We start from the raw sequence: 22,142 nt of genomic DNA, 5'->3' as shown, positions 1-22,142 counted from the left end.
TGTTTTGGTTTGGTTATTTGATTTTTTTTTTTTTTTTGGTTTTCATAGTGTTATTTTGGTTTTACTTATATGTTTGTTTATATAGTATCCTTGCTGTATAGCCCAGATTGGCCTTAAACTCACCTCCTTTCTGTCTGCATGCCTAAGTATTAGGATTGCAAATAAACAGTACCAGCCTGCCCTCTTCATACTCTAACACTGACCAGCACTGCATTTCTGTCTACATTCTGTCTTACATATGCAGTCAGATTATACTGTGTTTTTACATCTATCTTCTACCAATCTGTCTATCCTTTGGCTCAGGGAACTCTGCTGCTTATTGGAGAGATCTGTCTTTTTGTATGATACTTAACTCAAATTAATTAAACCGATCAACAACCCCTTTTGGTTTATGAGATTTGGGGATAATGGAAAAAAATATAGGATATGTTACTATATACTTAGAGGTATTAATTATCTTAAAGTTTTTCATTGTTTTTTGAACTTGTTTAGATGAGAACAACTTATGGGACTCAGTTCCTTCCTTCAACTCAGGATCAAACTCAGATTGTCACCCTTGGCAACAAGCCCCCTTACCCACTAGTCCTCTTTGTTTTAATCCTTATAGCAACCATGTAACGTATGCATCTTAAAATGTCCATTTTAGAAATGTAGAAACAGAGTCAAAGGAACTTGCTCCAAATCCCAGATGGCGTGGACTGAGGGCCTGAGAGATGCAGGGGTGGGCCAGAAGCTCACTCGGTGCCAGCGTCCTTGCCTTTCACAGCAGCACATGGCCCCACCCATCTCTGTCAGACTTGGTTACCCTGCAGCCATTCTCATCGCTGGTGCCTGTGCTTTCCCTGGTGCTAAAGGTTAGAGATTGTGGAGGCTTTAGCGGTACTCAAATGGAGAGCAGTGTGAGCACAGGCAGCCGCTTCCCCTGAGTACAGTCACATGATCCCTGTTTTACATATCAAGCAGGAGTATGAGGAGAGGGCTTTGGGAGACACCTTTACGTTTAGTTTCTACATTTACTTATTTAGGCAGAGAGGTGGAAATGGAAGTGACTGCATGCATCCAGGAAGCTTACAGACTAGGAAAGGGCTAAGCTGACTCTTCATGATGTATGCTGTGAACTAATAAATTCCTGTGAGGCATAGCACTGAGAGTCCAGTCTCTTCAGGACACACCTCATGACCCAGTAACCTCACCACCTTTCACTAGGCCACATCCCTTAAATCCCACCACCTCAGTACTGGGTGCTGGGCCTCAGCGCGACCTCTGCTGGAGACGAGCCACATCTGCTGACAGCACACTACGGGAATATGCACTGTCACAGGAAAAGGAACTGGAAGGAGTCATCGGCTTGAAATTGTGTCGGTGGCAGTTAAGCCTCCAGTGCCAACTATGCCATCAGCACAGTCAGTGGGCATCATACTAGCTCAGTGAGGAAGCTGTGTCACTCATGCTGTGTGGGTGAGGTGACCATGTTTGTGCCTGTGCCTGTGCCCATGTTGATTGAGATACTGCTTGCATGATCACTGGGGGTGAACATCCCTAGACAATAACTGGTTGTGAAGATTGGGAACGGAAGACTTACCAGAGGCAGTGCCTAGTTAGGGGCAGGTTAAATATGAGAGCTGGGACATTTGACATAGAAACTCCTAGAATGGTCCTCTCCTTCTCCCTCTTCCCCTTCTCCTTCTCTTCCTCCCATCTCTCCCTACCCTTCCCCTCCCTCTGCCCTTGCCCTCTCTCTCAACAGCTCTATGAATTGATTCCTCATATGTGACCATTACCTCAACTTTCTGTGGCAATTATGGTCATTTCTTTTCTGTGGAAAGACCATAGCCTTCTAGTTTCTCCCAACTCATCTCTCTGATAAATCCACAGAAAGTTTCTATTTGTTTTGCTCCAGTTAGCTTGTCCGTTGTGGGATGTCACAAACATCTTTTCTGAGAAACATTTTCCAGGTAAGGAAACTCGAGTTGAGGGGAAGGCCTGTTGTTCGCTCCTCACCGTCTATGCTTTGTCCTTAGAGAAGAAATGATCGCACAAGCTTCTGTTGCTCTCCTTGTGGGACAATTCAATTTGGGTTCTTGCAACAATCATAATTGCATTATCCAAAAACCCAAATTCTATGAAAGGTATCGCATTGTGGAAGAATACACATCTCAGCTGTCCTGCAGTGGGTGGCAGAGCTTCCAGTGTTTCCTGTGCGATGGCAATGGACTCGAAGCGGTGTAGTTCTTTGAGCAAGCAGCTCCTCTCGGTGGAGTGCAGGCTGTAGATGAAGTCGTGGGCCCTGCACCATGTTCAGCAGCTCCATGGGCTCTTTCTTGGGATGAGTGCCCAGAAGCAGGAGAGTAGGAATGCAAGGCTCTTTTAACGATTTTATGGTAAATATAATCCCTGTGTCGGCACCTGATTGAAACATTCTAAGAAATCAAGTATATCCACGTGTCCAATCCTGGTTTTGACCCATGGAGGTAAATTTAATATTTAGGGGGATGCACCATCCCCTTGTTTTAGAATTAGAACCTTCACAACGGGAATCTGGGATCTGCATATTAGTAGGATGGGAGGTATTATAAGTCCAATTCTTAAGAACAGGGGAAAGGGCCAGGCAAGAAATAATTAACTGAGAAAACTTGCCCATATCCTGGAGAAAATATTCTCTGTATAAAGTCAAAGGTAGGATAACTTTTGTCACAGTCAGTCTGGATTTCTCTAACAAACTCTTAAACAAAGGTCACTGTTTAGTTGTCCAGTGTAGGAAACCCAAGTCAAAGCACCAGCAGATCAGTGCCTGGTAAAGGCTGTCTCTACTCCCTAACTGTGTCTCCTTCTGTGAGCCTGCCCACATATTTGGAGGAAAAGGCGAGTTCTCAAGTCTCTTTTCTATGGAGTAGAATTTTGTTCTTGACTGTGCAGCCTCCATGACTGATCAGTCACCACATCTTAATGCTATCAGGTTTCAAGGTGTGTACTTGGGGAGAACTAGAGCGTTTGGACTGGGCTTCTTCTCTTCTGCGGCCAGCCCTGTCAGCTTCAGAGTGTCCGTGACTTTGAGAGGCAGATGAGCACCTACCTGTCCTCCTTCTCCTGTAACATAGGGTGAAAAGTACTGTCCCACTTGTCAGATGGTGACTGTATGGGAATAGAAAAAGCCGGGCAAAAGTAACCAGTGTCATATCCTCTGCTGCCCAACCCGAGCATACCCTAAAACATTTCCACATTCACTTTTGACCGTTTTCAAAGAATGAAATCTTATGAATACAAATGGTATCTCACCATGGTTCTACTCTTATCTCTTTCAAGAAAGTCCTTAGTGGGGATGCATTAATGTAATTTTATCATGTTCTATTTAGGATTTATATCCAATTTTCCATTTCTCATAAATTCAAAAATAAGCACATTCATTATGATGATCTTATCCATGTGCATATATATGCTATATGTGTTTATGTCCATACACATGCATGTTAGGGTACACGTGTACATGTTTGGAGGATGGGGTGGATTTGGTGTCTTCCTCTATTGCTCTCCACCATGTATTTCGAGACGACCCATAGCTGTTTGGCTGGCTAGATTGACTCCCTAGCAAGCCTCAGAAATCCACCTATCCACATCCCCTCAGCACTGGGGCTTAGGGCCGGTGCAGCTGTACTTGGCTTTTATGTGGTTATTGGGAATCCAGACTCCCCTCTGCAGGTTTTTGCAGCGTACATGCACTGTACCCACTGAGCCGTCTGCTCAGCTCCCAGTATGGTCCCCAGCATCAGAGCAGGCATTTACACAGTCTTACAAAATCTTGAGTCTTGTCACTAAGTGAAGGCACAACCAGCCTGCTTGCCTTTTGTTTTCTTTCTAAGAGTTAGTGATGACAAACAAAACCAAAGTACATCCTGCATCCCCAGTGTGAGCTCATTCACTCAGCATGTTTATTTTAATCATCTCTCAAAATGGATAAAGACCAGAAGCAATTTCATAACTTGATTACAGCTTCTATGTGAGCAGATCTCAATGACAAACATGGATATTGGAAATAAGGTTAATGCTTCAAAACAAAGTTGACAAGAGAAAAATTGTCTTACTTTGCAAAAAGGATATTTGTTTTTTTAAGTGAAAATTGGGGTCAGTAGGTCAGAGCTCTCCATGCTCCTACATGACTGAAATGAATTAAATAATGCTGCAAAAAAGTCACACTGAGCAAGCTAATGACAAAATTATACATTGATGCTCGAATAAAATCATCATACATTGGAAACACTTGGTATAAGGAAATATGAACTGTTCACCTTCATCACCTCAGCACAGCAGTCAAGGTCCAGTCCTATGTTCATGGTCAAGCCCACTGTAGCTCATGCCCAGGAAGCAGCTGCTCACCTCTATCCCCTTCTCTCTCTAGACTGATTTCCATGTGATAAGTAAAGATTATTGTCTCATTTAAGAATACCCCATACCACTTACTGTCCGCCGTGGATATTCTTCTGTAATCCCAATTTTGAGTTGGGATTCACCTGTAGATAGCCATCTAAACTACAGCAGCCCTTTGAGGCTGACTTGGTTACCACCACTTAAAAAAATACCACCTGACTGAGGTGACAGTGCTTTGAGTGACAGTCACTACATGACAACTCCGTGTCTGTACTGGTGACATGTCAAGAGTGTACTGCAAATAAACAATGCTTGATAAAGTGTGGGATTTGAAATGCAGTCGAAGTGTGGTTTGGAATCTATTTGTCATAATCAGAATAAAGAGGTCTTAATTCCTGAGACTTTATAATACCCTATAATACAACACAGATACACTTGGAGCATTGTATTTGACTCTTAGGGATTTGATGTCAGTACCAGAAGTTATCCTATGGAAATAGTTTTTTTTGCAAAAATGCTAAATTGAATATGACACACCTTATTTTATTTGCTTATATGTGAGCACACGCAAAGTTATGAACAGCTTTGGATAGTTGCATGTGACCATAGTAGAACTATGCAATGGCTACAGGATACTGAGACAGCAAGTTGTCTCCTTGAAATGAGATCTTCATCACCACTTCTCTCCAGTCCCTGGTAAAGTGGTCCAGTGTGTTGTGTCCTTGGTGGATACATCTGTTCCTCAACAGCACCAAAGCAAAGTGTTCACCACAGTTACATGTAAATACTAGTTTTCTCTCCTTACTCTCTTCATGCAGGAGGATGAAATCAGCCTTGCTGCTGGCCATCCTTGCAGGCTTTGTTTTACAGACAAGCAATTGAGTATCGATAAACTGAACTGAAAACAGTTGAATTTCCAAGGTGATATGGCTTGTGCATTAAAGGACACCAGGATGGTTTGACCTTCCTTTTTCTATGCCCACGTTCTCCACGTGATCATTTTATTCCTTTTTCTATGATATGACTTCTTCTTTTGCATTACTATAAAGTAACATTCATTGGGCCTGTTACTGGGCACTCATTACTGTGCAAAACTGAGAGTAATCGAAACAAAAGCATTGTTTTCAATCCTAGGTTTTTTTTCCTCAAGTCCATCCTGTCAAGCTGAAAGCATGAAAGTTATTTTCTGGTGATGTGATTAGATCGGGCTGAACTCTCCAGCTGGCAGGCCTGTCTATGACTGGCGGCAGCCTGTCCCCAGTGCTTGTCATTTCCTGACGTGCCTGACAGGATGGGGACAGCCGCCCCAGATAGGTTCATTAGATGGCATTTTCTACAGCTGGGCAAATAAATAAATAAATAAATAAATAAATAAATAAATAAATAAATACCCTGTGCTTTGTCAGGACCCAAGCTATAGGGCCCTTCTTGTTGGTTTAAACCAGAGCTTGTTTTGACAAATTTAGATTTTCTGACACATCCTTGTTTCCTTCCCCCTTGGCCTGCACTTGTGCTCTCTGCCTTGTTGCAGCTTCACAGTCCTAACACATCTTCCCAAGAGAAAAAGAACTGTAGTTATGGAGGCCCTAACACAGGAAAAATAGTGTACTACTCCATAGAATGGCAGTAGCTGGCCAATTGCCATGGTGACCTCCACAGGGGGAAGAGAACGGTCCTAGTAGTGCAATAAGTCAATTACAGGAAAGGTTAGAGTTTCCACAAAGCCAGAAACATTCTACATACATGAGAACATCTGATCATTTCTAGCCAGATACACTGCCAAGCACACCATTCTTTAGAACTGCTAGACACTTAAGCTGTGTTCATCTCTAGGCTTTGAGGAAGCTGACAGTATTCTTCTTAGGCTGATGGGCTTTTGTGTCAGAGAGAAATTAGCAAGGATTATAGACACCTGGTCATTAAAAACAGAAATAAATTCCAAGTCCAAATTTAGAAATTTATTTCTTTGTCAGTGTTGGGTCCCATCACTGCTCATTATATTTGACAAAATCCAGTGTGTGTTTAAAACATAGCAGTATGGCAGTCATAGTTTACTATCTTCACCACCTCACGTTTAACCCTTTTAAATGGTGGATTTGGAAGGGAAAGAGATATTTACCCTAAAGATTATTCTCTATAGGTATTAGTCATAGCTGTAACTAGAAAGTAGATATCAGCACTTCCTAGCCTTGCCAGCCACACTCTGTCCTCTGGCCTGCAGAGACAAGGAGGGTAATTCTCAGTAAGCTGAAAACACTTGACCACAGCTCCCTAATCCCAGTGCCAGCATTGACTGTCTTTGTTCTCATATCATGCACAAACACAGAGTGTAATAATGTCGTGTCTCGGATGCTGTCACTGGTGTAATAAACGGGGTCCAGGAAACGCAGGAACCCTAGCCCTTACCTTTCCTTTGTGCTGCTTCTCCACTGCTCTCCTCCCCGTCTCTATGACAACTGTGTAAATTGGGATGGGCAACTGTCATCTGGAGTATTACTGAGAGAAAAGTGTTAGTGAGCACACAGCTCCCATAGATGGAGCATTTCAATATAATCCAATTTTAATTGAGCTCCAGAGACTTTGATGTGTTGCAGAAGGTTGGGCAAGAGCTATTCCAGGGAGAAATTAAAGCAGCCTGGTCGGGCTCCCCGCTCCAGACTGTCACCATCTTAAGCCGGCATTAGCATCAGACCTAACCTGCCCCTACGGAATGGAACGTCTCACTTCCCTTTTCAGAGTCTCCCTGATGTGTTTTGCCATATGTAAAGCAGAGCGCTTTCATCTTTTTATATATGTTTTTACACCCATTCGATTAGGCTGGAATGGCTTGTAGCAGACCCAAGACTCATCTCCTGCTGTCTATTGGACTTCAGTTCAGGAAAAAAGGAGGGAGAAGGGGTGCAGAGTAGAGCAGAGCAGGGATTAGTGTGAAATTGTCAGCTATCACATATTAAACTTTCTTTTTAATATTGCGTAAGAGCCAATCTTGAAGTGAAAAAGTTGAAGGACGTATAATTTTCCTTTAGCATTGATTTACTGTTGGGGAACCCTTCAGTGCCTAGATACTTGGGCATTTATCAGAGGCAAGAGTTCTTATTTCACAGTGCATTAAAGTATTTTTTCCTTATCGGGTGAAGGGGCCCACAGAGAGAGCCAGCTGTAAATTCTCACATAGGCTTATCAGTCCTTAATCAAGAGACTAGGAGTTCTTTATTTTTTTTAATCGGGAGGAAAATTAGTTCATTTCATGTATATTCAGTGAATTCTAAAATGTTGTTTTTTTTTTTTTTTTTTTTTTGGTTCTTTTTTTCGGAGCTGGGGTCCGAACCCAGGGCCTTGCGCTTCCTAGGTAAGCGCTCTACCACTGAGCTAAATCCCCAGCCCCCTAAAATGTTTTAAATATATTTTGCTCAGAATTCCTAAAAATGGCATAAGAGCACACTATGAACTAAATTTAAAAAGCATGAAGCAGAATTAGGTATAATTATGATGATGTTCAGGGCTCATTTAAGCTGGGCAGCCCAGCTCAGGCCACACTCACAAGGGCCTGGTGAGAACTGAGGGATGCCAAGGATTGTAGGCTGGTGTGAGCTTGCAAACTCACCCTAAGTGGGCCCAGAAGAAGACACTCTGTCTTTGCATCCTCTGTGACTTTTCTTCTGATAAATAAAGTTTGGGTGTTTTATAACTTTGTATTCCTTTTCTCTTTAAAAAAAAATGCCTTCAACTTCACTGTATAAGGTAATTCAAAGCATTCTCTCTCTCCCAGGGGTGACTGCTAGCCCACGAGATGCTGTTATGAACAAAACCACACTGCTACTTAGTTAGCTTGTCCGGGGAAGATACAAACCCATATAACACACCAAGTTTGGAAACTTCTGGGTCACAGCACTTGCCTGTGTATCCTAGATTTGGATAGATCACACCAGTGTTTCTTGTGTATAGTACCATTCCCACAACCCAGCCATGCAAGACACAGGGTTGTTTTTGCACAGCAAGCTAAGTGTGTGTAGCCTGTGGGGCGTTGTGGTTCAGTAAAGGAGTTGTAAATCAGTGGTGTGAAGATGGAGTAGTGTGTGCTTTACTCAGGTAAGAGAGATCTGTCCTTCTTGTGGGTGCCCCTTTCAGGCCACCTTTTACGGCCGAATGACAATAAGTAATTTATAAATAGTGTAATAATCATGCACATACATCCTTCTGGCCATTAGAAGTCCCTATTTTGTAATATAGTGTAATAAAGTAAAATAGACACTTTTATATATATACATGCACCATCATTTTTCACACCAACTTTGCCATTTCTCTATGGAATGCCCACCTAAATTATAGTAGCATCATTTCAAAGCTTGAGTACCATTTAAAATACCCATCTACTCAATGAGAACCACTCAGCTCTGACGTAAAGAAATGTCAATGATTTTTTTTAGTACAAAATTCTGGCACAACCTTACTGGAAATATGATTAGTTAAATGTATTAACACATGTTCTTACACCACAGAATTGCCAAATTGGCCTAATTTTTCATAAATGAATTCATGATGTAGGTGTTGCTGGTGTACATTTTGATTTATCTTCTAAAGAATTTATGATTCTGGAGAAACATCTGTGGGGTGAGTGTACTGTGGAGTTGCCACACACCAGACCATTCAGAAGGAAGCTAGTCCACACAAGCATGGCGTCTGAGTAGGACACCGAAATAGCTTTGTGTGGGAAGAAAACGGTGCTATAGAAGAGGCTTGTTCATATCAATGGAGATTTGTTTAAATTTATTTACTGGCAGTCTTTCCATGTGTGGATGGGATAATAGGTTTTGTTACCACATTTCCTTTGCAGAAACTCCTGCCTCTAAGAGTAGTAGCAGAGTGATATGGTCCCATCCAATGTCTATGTGACTGAACACTTACCTTTCTCACATTTGTTTGAGTGCCATAATCTATCTAGAGATAGCCCATGGCATCACTTCCTCAGGATGCCTGCAGCACCTCTAGGTCATCTAGGACTTTACCAAGACTTTCTCACTTTGTCTGAAAGCACAGTCAGTCCACATCTCCTCTCCTTTCCTTCTGCACCCGTCTGAAGTGAAGCTTCCATTGCTTGCTTCTGTCTTAATTAAGATCTCAGGTTTATCCTCATAAAGTGTAGACAGCTCCCACAGCATTCCTCCCAGAATATAGATAGAATCCTGGGCTTTGTTATTTTTCTGCCTCAGCAGGATCCCAGAACTCCCCAGAGCTCACACTCACTGGGAACTGAGTTTGAAGTCAGAGTTTCTCTGTGTCTTTTCTGCAGTGAGTGCTCTCGAAGGCCTTGTGTCTCAGGAAGCACTGCCTTACAGCAAACAACCCTGTGATAAGAACACTGCATAAAGGCTCATTTCATTCCTTCAGCAAGCCAGTAAGGTGCATCTCTCCTGTCTTGCAGATAAAGGCACAGGCGGAGTGAAAGGAGGGATCTCTCTGCCTTGTTTACCACCATGCCCAGTATCAAATTAGTTCCTGGAACGTGGTAGATTCTCACCCTAGTAGATTGTGCTTGATGCACAACTCCTGTGTGATGCTGGAAGGCATTGCCGAAGGACAGAGGACTTATTCCTGGCTAAGGGTTGCACAGTAAGCTGTGTCAGCACAGTCAGGCCTGGACTCGTCACCTCCAAGTTACAATTCTGTTTTCTCATCCTACAAGTATCCTGAGTGACATTCATGCACAGCAAAGATCAATAGGTGTTTTTTTCTTTTCTTTTTAAAGATTTATTTATTTTGTATATGTGACTATACTGTCACTGTCTTCAGACACACCAGAAGAGAGCATCGGATCCCATTACAGATGGCTGAGCCACGGTGTGGTTGCTGGGAACGGAGCTCAGAACCTCTGGAAGAGCAGTCAGTACTCTTAACTGCTAAGCCATCTCTCCAGCCCCAAAGGGTGTTTCTTAAACAGTCTGTCACCTTCACATCTGGAGAACTGGGAGCAAAAGTACAAAACCCATAGGAAATTCAGGAGCCAAATTAACTGTCTCTAGTTGAAGGAGAATATGCTTTTAAAGATTAATCTTCACATATGACAGATATACTTCTGAATATCATCTATCGAGTAATATATGGGAAAATACTCCAAGAGATAACAGAGCTAATTACACTGAAGAAGTCCAAAAGAAGCTTTAGATTTGAGCATGGCAGCCTGGGAAAGGACAAACTGCTCCTCCCCCTCCCAGGTTGCTGACTGTCTTTGAGGTTCTGATGGGGAAGACCTTTGAGTTCCTTCCTCAGTACAGCATGGAGCACCTCACTGTGCCACCCTGCCAGCTGGGGACAGCTGTGTTACTAGTTTAGTACCCATAGCATTCTCATGATGAATGAGGAGAAACTGTTGGTAGAAAATTGTTACAAGTACTGGATAAAGCCCAAGTTCTTACCTACAGCTCCTGTCTCAGGAAAAGAACTACATTAGCCCACCAACATGAGCAAGTAAGACTCTATGTATAGGATATGAGTTCTCTTACTTCCAGGCTGTTTCTCACGGTAGCCGCTCTTGCCAGGAGAGTGGAGCCAGCATACCACCGATGGTAAGAGAAAGAATTCACCTGGGAACCTCTTACATAAACTGTCAAGGCCTAAGAGTGAGGTTGTTATGAGCAAATACACTTCACAAACTCTCAACTCAATTTGTATTAAAGCACCTTCATCTGCTAATTACCTCTACACAAAAGAAAAGTCTTTCCATCTTGTCCTGTTTCCTGGTGAGCCAGGTGCCTACTTTGTAGGCACTTGGTAGATGGTAGATTGGGTAAATGCTGCTTTCAGCAGCAGATGTTACTGGTAGGAATTTCCCAAGCAAGCAAGAACTATTATAGAACATACCTGCTTATTTTAAAGTTTGGGTAGATTTCATTGTCCAGTGCATTTTTATGTTTATGGAGAATTAAACTGATACACAGAGACTCTTTTCTTTCTGTAAAGAGCAAAGCATGAAGCTTAAGTCAAAAAACAGACTTGGTGTCCTCTTTCTATACAGATTTCCTAATTCAGAAGTCCATATTAGAGAAAGATAATTGGATGTGGGACATATAAACATGTACAGTGACATTAGTATATGACAGCAAGCTGAGTGAACAAGTCCTAGAACTCAGAGATCTCCCAGGCTGGCTGAGCTTCCTGCTTTTCTCAGCCTCACAGACTTTCTCCACTCTGTCATGCTGGGCTGATGGCCTTTCTTGTTTCTCATACTGAGGGCATCAGCACTTCTGAACTTAGTATCACCTCAGGGATATCCTGAGAAGGAGGATTACATTAGTTCCTTCTCCACAGGGACATTTTCCTCATCTCCTCTGTCTCTGGGATGAATGCCCTAACGCAGGTGTGGGAGGAAGAGGACACATCTGACATGATCGGTTTTAAGAGTAGTTTAATGGCAATGGTGGGAGTGGGTTCTGGTGTTACAGCAGTTTCCTCCGAGGAGACGCAGTAAGATTCAGGTAGGAAATTCCTTTTTGTAAATTACACATGTTTATTTGATGTGTGTGCGTGCGTGCGTGTGTGTGTGCGTGTGCGCGCGTGTGTGCGTGCGCGTGCAAGCGTGTGTGCGTGCGCGCGCGTGCATGTGCGTGTGTGTGCGTGCGTGTGTGTGCGTGTGTGTTTGTGCGCGTGTGTGTGTGTGTGCATGTATGTGTGTGCGTGCGCGCGTGTGTGTGTCCATGTGTGTGTGTGTGTGCGCGCGCGTGTGTGTCCATGTGTGTGTGCGCGCGCGTGTGTGTGGTGTGTGTGTGTGCGCACGTGTGTGTGTGTGTGTGTGCATGTGTGTGCATGTATGCGTGCGCGTGTGTGTGTGTGCGTGCGTGCGTGTGCATGTATGTGTGTGTGCGCGCGTGCGTGCGTGTGTGGGGTGTGTGTGTGCGTGCGTGCGTGTGCGTGTGTGTATGTGCACGTATGTGTGTGCGCACGTGTGTGCGTGTGTGTGTGTGCGCGTGTGTGTGGTGTATGTGTGTGTGTGCGTGCGTGTGTGTGCGTGTGTGTATGTGCACGTATGTGTGTGCGCACGTGTGTGCGTGTGTGTGTGTGCGCGTGTGTGTGGTGTATGTGTGTGTGTGCGTGCGTGTGTGTGGTGTGTGTGTGCGTGTGTGTGCGTGTATGGGTGAGTGTGTGCGTGTGTGTTTGTGTGTGTGTGCATGCGTGTGTGCGCGTGTGCGTGTGTGTGCATGTGTGTGCGTGTGTGTGCGCGCGTGTGTGTGCGTGCGTGCATGTGTGTGTGCATGTAGGTGTGTGTGCGTGTGTGTGTGCATGTAGGTGTGTGTGCGTGCGTGCGTGCGTGTGTGTGCATGTATGTGTGTGTGCGTGCGTGTGTGGTGTGTGGTGTGTGCGTGCGTGCGTGTGTGTGTGGTGTGTGTGCGTGTGTGTGCGTGTATGCGTGCATGTGTGTGTGCGTACGTGTGTGTGCATGTATGTGTGTGCGCGTGTGTGTGCGTGTGTGCGTGTATGCGTGCGCGTGTGTGTGCGTGTGTGTGTGTGTGTGTTGAAGTTTGAGAACAACTTGCAAGGGTTGGTTTTCTACGTCTCCCATGTGACACTGGGAATCAAACTCAGTCAAAGGGCTTGGCTGCAAGCACCTTTACCCACCGAGTCATCTCACTAGCCTACAAGTAGACATTTTTATGGGACATTATTAAAACTGAAATGTCACTAAAGCTCCAATATAAACTACTTTATTTTCATAAAAATATTACAAAGTAAAATAAAACAAAAATTAATAGCTACTAACTAAATTGTAAAATGTTTTGTTTGTACAACCATAGGAGGCAAGTGACATTAAAATGATACGTGCACTCTGTTGTTTTCTAACCACATACTGACTCCATATATACTTAATAATCCAACAAAAACATTTTTACTGAGCTTCAGCACTGTGCGGGGCATTGTAATAGCAATGCAGTAATAAGGAGAAATACATGGTCTTAAGTTTGAAAGAGATGCCATTGATAAAATATGTAATCAGTTCACAACATTTTCTTTGGGTACATGCTGTGGAAAGAACTCATGCATGCTGCTTTGATAGCATACAGTTGAGAAATTACAAGTCGTTAGACCAGTCAGCTGAAAAAACTACAACAGGCAAATGAGAAATGAACCAGGCAAAGAAGAGAGGGAAGATGCTCCTAGGAGAGGAGGGACAGGCATGTTTTTTGGTCATAAGAGACAGCCTGGCATGTCAGAGAGGCAGAAAACAAGCCCATGTGGCTAGAGCAAGGAGGGCTAAGTGTCATCAGATGCACCTAGAGCGGTAGACAGAATACATGTACCAAGACCCATCTCATCTGTCTTGGCTCCTGCTCCTCTGAATACTCACTGCCCTGTGGCTGCTGCTAACTGTCTTCTTGCTGCTTTTGGCTCCTTCCCATTCTCGTGTGCGTGTGCGTGTGCGTGTGTGTGTGTGTGTGTGTGTGTGTGTCTTTGAATACCTCACATTCAGATTGTCAAGAGAGATTATCTAATACTCATGATAGTGTAACTCTGGACAGGGTTTTCACAGACATGAATCCTAAGTTTCCTATTAAGACAACTGCCTTTATATGAATTGTCCATCCTAGTTCCTTTTACTGTAGCCATGATTGTGGGTTTGCTGCTATGTAAACCCAATATGAAGGAACATCCGTATTAGTCAGGTATCTCTAAAGAAACAAGACACAGACTCAGGCTGTGGTCCAGATAGTCCAACAATGACTGTCTATCAACGGAAAGTTCAAGAACCCAGTAGTTCATTCCATGAGGCTGGATGTCTCAACTGGTCTTCAGTATACATTAGCTTCCCAAAGAAGTAGGCTCTAATGTCAGTGAAGGCATGGACTTGGCCAATGAGAGCAGTCAGGCAAAGATCAAATGCTTTCTTCTTTCATGTTCTTTATATAGGTTGCCATTAGAAGTTGTGGCCCGGATTAAAGGTGATCTTCCCAACCCAAAAGATCCAGATTAAAAGCGGGTCTTCCCACTTAAAATGACTTAAGAAAAAAGAATCCTTCACAGATGTGCCCAGAAACTTGGGTTTTAGTTAATTGCAAATATAGTCAAGTAGAAAACCAAGAATAGCCACCACAACCTTAGAAAGGAGAAACATCCGTGTCCTGCCCAGTACAGTCTAAAATAAACTTGGAGTCAGTCTAGGAACTTTGGATGTTGCTTGTGTGTTTGCTTCTTTTCACAGTTCTAGGGATTATACTCAGGGCCTTGAGGGTGTTAATAAAGTCCTCTATTACTGCCCTAAATCCCCAAACTAATTCTTGTATGTCTGTTCATGGAAGAATCTCCCTGTGTCGCTCAAGCTAGCTTAGGAGTTAAAAACCTGTGAGTTGCTACCATTGTCTTCCAAGCATTGAAATTATAAGCCACCATATGTAGCTCAAGATGGGACCCCCTATTGAGTGGTTTAAATTGTTATAGGCCATATTTATTAAGAACTTTGTTAGGGACAGAAGAGATAGTTTATCAATTAAGAGCATTTGTTGCTCTTGCAACTGGTCCACATTTATTTCCCACCACAAACATAGTAGTTTACAAACATCCCGAACTCCATTTTCAAGGGATCCAGTGTCCTCTTCTGACTCACACAGAGACCCAGCAAACACATGGTGCACAAACATGCATGTAGACAGAACACATATAACACAAAGTGAGTAAGTATAATAAAATTTGTTAAAAGTTACGTTTCTGAACATATGTTTTATTAAATACAGATCAGCTAAAGTATTCATGATTTATTAGTAATGTTAATAACTTATGTCTTGGGTAGCTTCTGCTTTAACATGACCATCAAGTACCAGTAAATAATGAGATTCATTGAAAATTTCTGTCTTCAGTGAGTTGTAGCGTCACAGGTGGTAAAGACACACCAAGTAAGCCAACAGTTATGGTGGTTTGCTTTGTTATGAAGAGGTGGCGTGGGGCTCTCAGAAGGAGCAGTAGATCCTTTGAGTTTAATCGTTAATGGCAGTTGATGAACAGAACACAACAGTGAGGGATTGGCAGGCAGAAGAAACATTATGTGCAGGGGCACATAATGTGACAACATGGCACATTGGGGACCTGAAAAGTATTCAGAACGGTTGGCTTCAGAGCCAGGCAGAAGGCTCAGGGTGGATAAATGTGGGATTTCACAGCACTGTTAGTATCCACAGAAGCCATGCTATATGTTGGCGAAGTGTTTGTTGCAGGGTGTTTAATGTTTGAAGCTTTGTGGGCCAGATCTGTGAAGACATTGGTGCTTCTGTTTTGTGCAGTTTCTTGCAAGTTCCCTTGAACATATTCTAACTCTGGGAGATGCATGAGTCTAATTATAAAAATATTAAGATTTCTCACAACATTAGACACTTTTTACTTTTTTATGTATTTAAATATGTCATAGCAAAAAGTTGTAAATTGTGAAAAAGTTCTATCATAGCATAAGTAGATGGAAAAGCCAGCAAAAAAGCAATTCTCTTTTCTGTCTGCTTGATAAACATTGAACAATTTGGCTGTTACAATAATTATATTAGGATCTCACCTGATACATTTTCAAAAGGCCAAACAACTTTCCTGTCAATTGATAATGTCTAAAGAGCAGTCTGACCACATTTGTTCAAAAAAAGCATGCAAACTCAGATCTGAAATTGAAGAAAAACGTCGAATGTCTAAAGATAAAGAATTTATAAAGGTGTCACAATGCAGAATGTTGCAAAAAAAGTTAATATTCTAGTTTCTACAATTTAGTTTCTTTACAACTTTTGCCCAGCCCACATTCAAAAAAAACCAGCAGAAAGAAAAATGTAAGATTTTAGAGTTTGCCAATTTTGAGAAAAATTAGTAAACAGAGCCACCTGGGGACATTCATGACTCAGACAAAAACAAAACAGTTTTCCCAGCATCCCTTTCTTATGCCACACTTTAGATGGTGCTTTTGCAGAAGATTCCTGCAGCTCTGATCATTTTTGTAAATGAAACAGCTAAGTGTTTCATTCAACAACGTGATTGAGGTGCCCAGTGTAGACTCTGTAAGGAGTAATAGGATAAATAGAATCCCAGCAGGCCTCCACCCCACACTCTCTACCAGTTTTGAAGGATGCGAATAATAAAGACAGCAAAAAGTGCTTGCCACAATGTAAGATAATGCAAAGCTCACAAACACATTCTCTTGAATGAGTTTATAATTTTTAAATTAACAATGACTACTGTTTATGTATATTATTGGAACAAACTCCCTGTTTTCCTATTAAGATCCCTTCTTCACTGTAGTCACAGCAACGATTTCTGAAGTGCTAACTTAATGATCTGGCATCTTTGTATAAAATCCTCAAATGGCATGCCATTGTTCTCAGACCAGGGCCCAAACTCCTTATAATTTGCCTGACCTAGCCCTTGATCTGGCTCCCACCCCTCTTTTACTGTTCCCTCCTCACAACACTTGTGCTGGCACCCTGGACCCGTAGCCCACTGTGCCTCATTAATCTCCATGTCCTTCCTTTCTCCTGGGCCTCTGCTGTTCACCAGTCACTTATGTTGGTCAGTTCATAGTATCTGTTCAGTGAAAGTAGCCAAATGACCATGAAGTACGCAGAGCACTAAAAGAAGATGGACAGAACAAATGAGGCCTAACTATACTCTAGTTAGACAGGGAAAGTGTCCTTACAGTCTTCACTGCAGATGAACCAGCAACAGTGGCTCTTGCTCTAGACCTAGGCCTTGAGGTGAGAGGTATGAATTTGGCTAATATCTATAATACAAGTCACAGCTAAGAAAACAGGCAGTAGCTTTTAGTTCAGTGAGGGATTGTATGAGGTTCTTTATGCATTTGTTGAAGATGTCATTGCTGTGATTAGGACCAGAGATCGTGTATGTGTGTGTACATGCGTGCACATGAATACAGGAAGGTAGAGATAATTATAGTAGTGTGAAAACCTTTGTTTAATACTCCCAGTGTGCTTTTCTAAAAAGAGTGATCTTATCTGACCTCACAAGAGATTAGCTTGTCTATTTCTTATCTTAAGCAAACTGAAGAATCAAAAAAATGTAACTATCTGAGGTTTACCACTAGAAACAGGGCAGACCCTTGGGAAGACTTAAATCTATGGTAAGCATGTTCAAAATTGGTAAAATACAGGTAAAGATCAATATATAAAAAGCCATGTGGGTTGGCTACAGAAACTCTGCAAGTACAGTTAGTGTTTTGACACCTAACTGCCCTATAGCATGTATCAATAATGGGCATGACAACAGATGTGCAGTAATCAGAGGTATAACAGCATTGTTTACCTTTTGTTAGGATGTATTTTTAATTACTAAACAAGATATGAAATAATATTAGAAATCCATCTCAGTAATATGACTAGCTCCGTTGCCTGCCAACTTATTACTGGCATTGAGAATATTACTAATGGCAAAAATTACAGAAATAATTATGAGAATTATAATTGCTTCTCTCTTTAAGATGTGCTAAAAACTTATAAGGGGAGAGAGGAGTTGGGGAAGATCTGGGAGGAGTCAGGGGAGGGGAAACTGTGTGGGATAATTTGAGAGAAAAATTTATTTTTATTGTAAAAAAGAGATGTAATCACGCATAAATGATTTTTGTTGGGTTCTTAGTAGAAAATATATTTCAATAATTTATATTTCAAGATGAATTTCATTATGTACAATATATGACCAAAGTATTTGGGCAACCATTAAAGTAGCATTGAATAGAATGTAATGAACATCATGTTCACATGCTTAGAGGAATTGTCAGATTACACTCTTAAATGTTACACAGTGTTCTTACGAATATGCTAAAATCACCTACTAGCCTACCATCAAAGATTAACTGTAAGTATCTTTAAGTTGACAAATGGATTCAGTTTGTCTTGAAAATACACAATTGAGAAGACCTTTGTCTTGGAAAGGGATTTTTAAATCCACCATCAACGTGTCCCCTCCTCATCTCTCAGTCACTGTCTCGAGTGCCCTGTGTTTGAGAGTCCCTCAGCAGCAGCCCTTATTCTCCTTTGTATTCTTAGTAAGAGACCGACGCTAGGAAAATGAAATAGGGCAGAACTGGCATCTCTTATTTCTCCTTGCATCTGCTGGGGAGAAGCATCACCAGAGCAGGCGTGACAAGCTGGAGAGGATGTCACGCCAGCCAGCACTTTGGGGCAGCTCCTTCCATGCCCACTTGTGCTTTTCTTCCAGGCGGGGAGTCTCCCCGTTCTGCTGACAGATGGAGGGAGAGCATATGTCCTCATGTGGGGACAAAAACCTGAGATTTCTTTGGAACTGTTGTCTTGAATATATTTGCTACAATCTGGAACCATTCGTAATTTATGTGGAATTATAAAAGTAATGGCAACCTGTAACTTAATGTTGAATTACAAGCCCTGTAATTAAACTGTTGAAACTGGAAATGTCAACAAAACATAAGCACTGAGAAGGACACATCCAACCTTTGTGGCATTTCAGTTGTTGTTCTTAACAGCAGCTACTACCCAACTTGGTGACCTGTGTTTTCCCTATCCCCAGAGGAAGTACATGTGCTGCACATCCTAATGTATGTATTAGGTGACCTAAGGTCGGTGAGGCCGTCACTAAACAAGAACTTTTAACTTGCACAGTATTAGCTGCCTCTGAAGGAAAGGAAAAGACAAAACTGATTTGACAGCTCTGTTCGTGTTTCTGACAATGTTGTCCATGTCTGATACACATGAGTGCACATCAGCCCTACGATCAACATGATCACCAGATAATGTGTGTTAAGCATACATTTGAGTAGGTGGTTTACAAGTCCGTGTTCATCCTGCTTCCTGTGTGCTTCAGCGCTCAGGTGAATGAGGATGACCTTAGGGAACAGGTTAGAATAGTCTTTTTCTCTTTTCTTTTGTATATCAAACACTTAAAGCAGTTAGAGGCCATTTTTAAAAAATGACGAGATTGCATAAGATTTGGGATCAAGATGCTTTACTGCTCATTTTTCTGACCTATAGAATGTAAAGAACTTCATATTTATTTTGTTTTGAGGAAACGAAAGCAAATGAACTAGTTATCAGTGATTAGGTTTTGTAATATACCAGCTACTTTGCAGAAGCAGGACGACGCAGTCACAGCATATGGGAAAGTTGACTTGAAGAAAACAACCAGAAACCTCAAGTGCTCATAAAAGTACTTGAATGACGCAGGAGAATATCTCAGGCTAGAAGGAGAGCAGGTCGAAGCACTGCAATAGAAGGTCCTAAAAGTTAGATAACGTTATGTAACAAGTGTAGGTATACATGGACAACTTTATTGTATCAGTTCAGATTTCAGATCTGGGCTCAGCGCCCAGATTTTTATAGAAACATGCCATAAACTCAGCATTCACTTGACTATAAATGATATTCCTTTATATTTCTGAAATGCACACCAATAGATTTAAACTCCTCATCACATGCCTAGTAGTGTCCCATCTGACCACTCTGCCTCCATGTGCACAGAGCCTTCTATTCCTCGTCACACAGTCACCCCCACCCCACACCTGTGTCTAAAATCTCACTGAATAACCTCCCTGCAGCCTTTTAGGAACCCTTTGAATCCAGACAGTGGAGAGAAACCACTTAACAATGAATATGGCTGAAGAGCAATGTAAATAATTGTAATCAAAACAAGAAATGAAAGCCACCAGGGAATGACTATTAAGAAATAAAGAAAATTCTAAGAAGAATGGGAATTCTGCATATAGAAAGGAAGAATATCTTGGCCTGCTTTAGAAGTCTAAGATGAGGCCTTTCTGCCACGAGGTAGCTTCCTGAATGCCACAGACACAAGGGTCCTGCTAGAGCAGTCCACTACCTAGCATCCTCCTCCTCCCCCTCCCCCCCTCTTCCTCTTCCTCCTTCCTCTTCTTCCCTCCAAAGAGTTGATAAAGCTGTTCCTAGTGTGTCCTCACCAGAGAAGCTGCTCTAGAACTGCTAGGGTTGGAAGTCCTTGGAAACTGCTGACCAGTGGGCTCAGATGATTGTTGTGTACCTCAGTAGCTGGCACAGAGACCAGGCAGTACTGAAGGAGTGCAGCACAGGAAGCAAGCTTCATGTAGCTGCTTGGTGCCTTCTGATTAGCCTTATATCATGCAACCTAGTAGAGGGAACATATTTAAAGGGCATAAATTCATCTTAACAGAGCAAGTAGTGAAGGATTAAGGTGGACCCAAAAGACTATAAATTCAGTCTAGTTTGTTTTTCCAGTTACCTTTTTGAGTAAACGTTCTTCATAACACAGTTCCTATGAACAGACAGGAGTGAAAACAGCTATGTCTGGTTGTACAAGATGTACACCCAAGCACAGTAATGAAACTGTCTCCATAGCATACCAGGATTAATATGAGGGGCCCAGCAGAGACTTCACATGAAATTACCATTCATTTGACTGTTTGAATTGCAGTGCTCTTAATTATTTTTTCATAATGAAATAATTGTATGCAGGTATTAAATAATCATATGCAGTTTTCAACTTTCTTAAGATATTTGTTACTTAACACACACAAATGATGTTGGCAATCTTGTATTCTTCCTTTTCTCTATTCTGTTAAAAATCTACCCTGGTGTATAAAATTCAGAAGTGCAGCTGGTTATGTTACCTGAGTAAACACGCAGTGAATCCCCTTCGTTAGCATTTTGTAAAATACATGAAAAGAAGTTTTGCATTTAGAAACTGAGAGAAGTTGTCATGTGAGGAAAAACTTCATAGAGCTGGCCCTCCATGTTCACTGGTTCTTAAAGTAACCAGTGACAGCTATTATTGTCACCACCTTTTCAGAGACAAAAGTCCAATGGAGTCATGTAATTTCCCTAAGATCTAAAGTTAGCAAATGGCAGAGCCGAGATTTAGCAAGAATGATTCAGAATGTCTCAGGACTCAAACACACGCAACAACCTCTGAAGACCTGGCCTTAGGATGACTCAGACCAAGTTAAAAACTGGAAACGGGGCCCAGAGGGTGCTCAATCAAAACATTCTTGCCACACAAGCATGAGAACCTAACTTTAGCTCCTTGTAGCAACTACATGGGGGGTCTGGTGGGGAACTGTACATGGTGGTATATTGCAACAGTCACAGTGCTAGGACATTAGAGAAAAGAGGTTGTTTGCTGTGCATGCAGAATAGATGAATTGACAAGCCTGAACTTCAATGAGAAACCCCACCTCAATATGTTAGGTGAAGGGGCTGAGAGATAGCTTAGTAGTTAAAGCATTGGCCACTTTTTCAGAGGACCCAGGACATTTATGGTGGTTCACAAGAGTCCAAATAACTCCATCTTCAGATAATCTGACTGCCTTTTCTGACTTCTATAAATACCAGGAATGCTCATGGTGGTACACAGACATTCATACATACAAATAATTCCAAAAACAAGTAGAAAGCAATTGAAGAAGATACCTAACATCAACCTCAAACATATGCACATATATATGTCCATATATTCACATATTAATATATATATATCCTGTATACCCAATATATATATATATATATATATATGTACACTCACACACCTAAACAAAATTAGAAACATATATTCAATTTGTTTCTTAAAAGAACCATTAAAGAATTTCATAGCTTATTTTCAAAGCAACAGAAACCTAATGTGTGTGAAACTTAAAAAGTACTTTCTGTTTTCACCAAACTTTAAGTTGAGATACAGATCCAAGGAACACATGTTCATGTGTTGTTAGCAGTGTTGGTGTATCAAGCAGAATGTGCTTTATATACTCTGAAATAAATTCATCAGCTGTGAATTGATCTGGGAAGAGGACCAGGCAGTCT

General features: G+C 41.9%; 1 protein-coding gene across 8 annotated transcripts in view; it reads left to right on the top strand.

Moving 5' to 3' along the window:
• Nbea (neurobeachin) overlaps positions 1 to 22,142 on the top strand; it is a 559,026-nt gene that overhangs the window by 432,830 nt on the left and 104,054 nt on the right. The gene's annotated exons all lie outside the window — the stretch shown is intronic.

This window comes from Rattus norvegicus, chromosome 2, assembly GCF_036323735.1.
Source record: "Rattus norvegicus strain BN/NHsdMcwi chromosome 2, GRCr8, whole genome shotgun sequence".
Lineage (NCBI taxonomy): Eukaryota > Metazoa > Chordata > Mammalia > Rodentia > Muridae > Rattus > Rattus norvegicus.
This window is presented reverse-complemented; position numbering and strand designations above follow the sequence as displayed.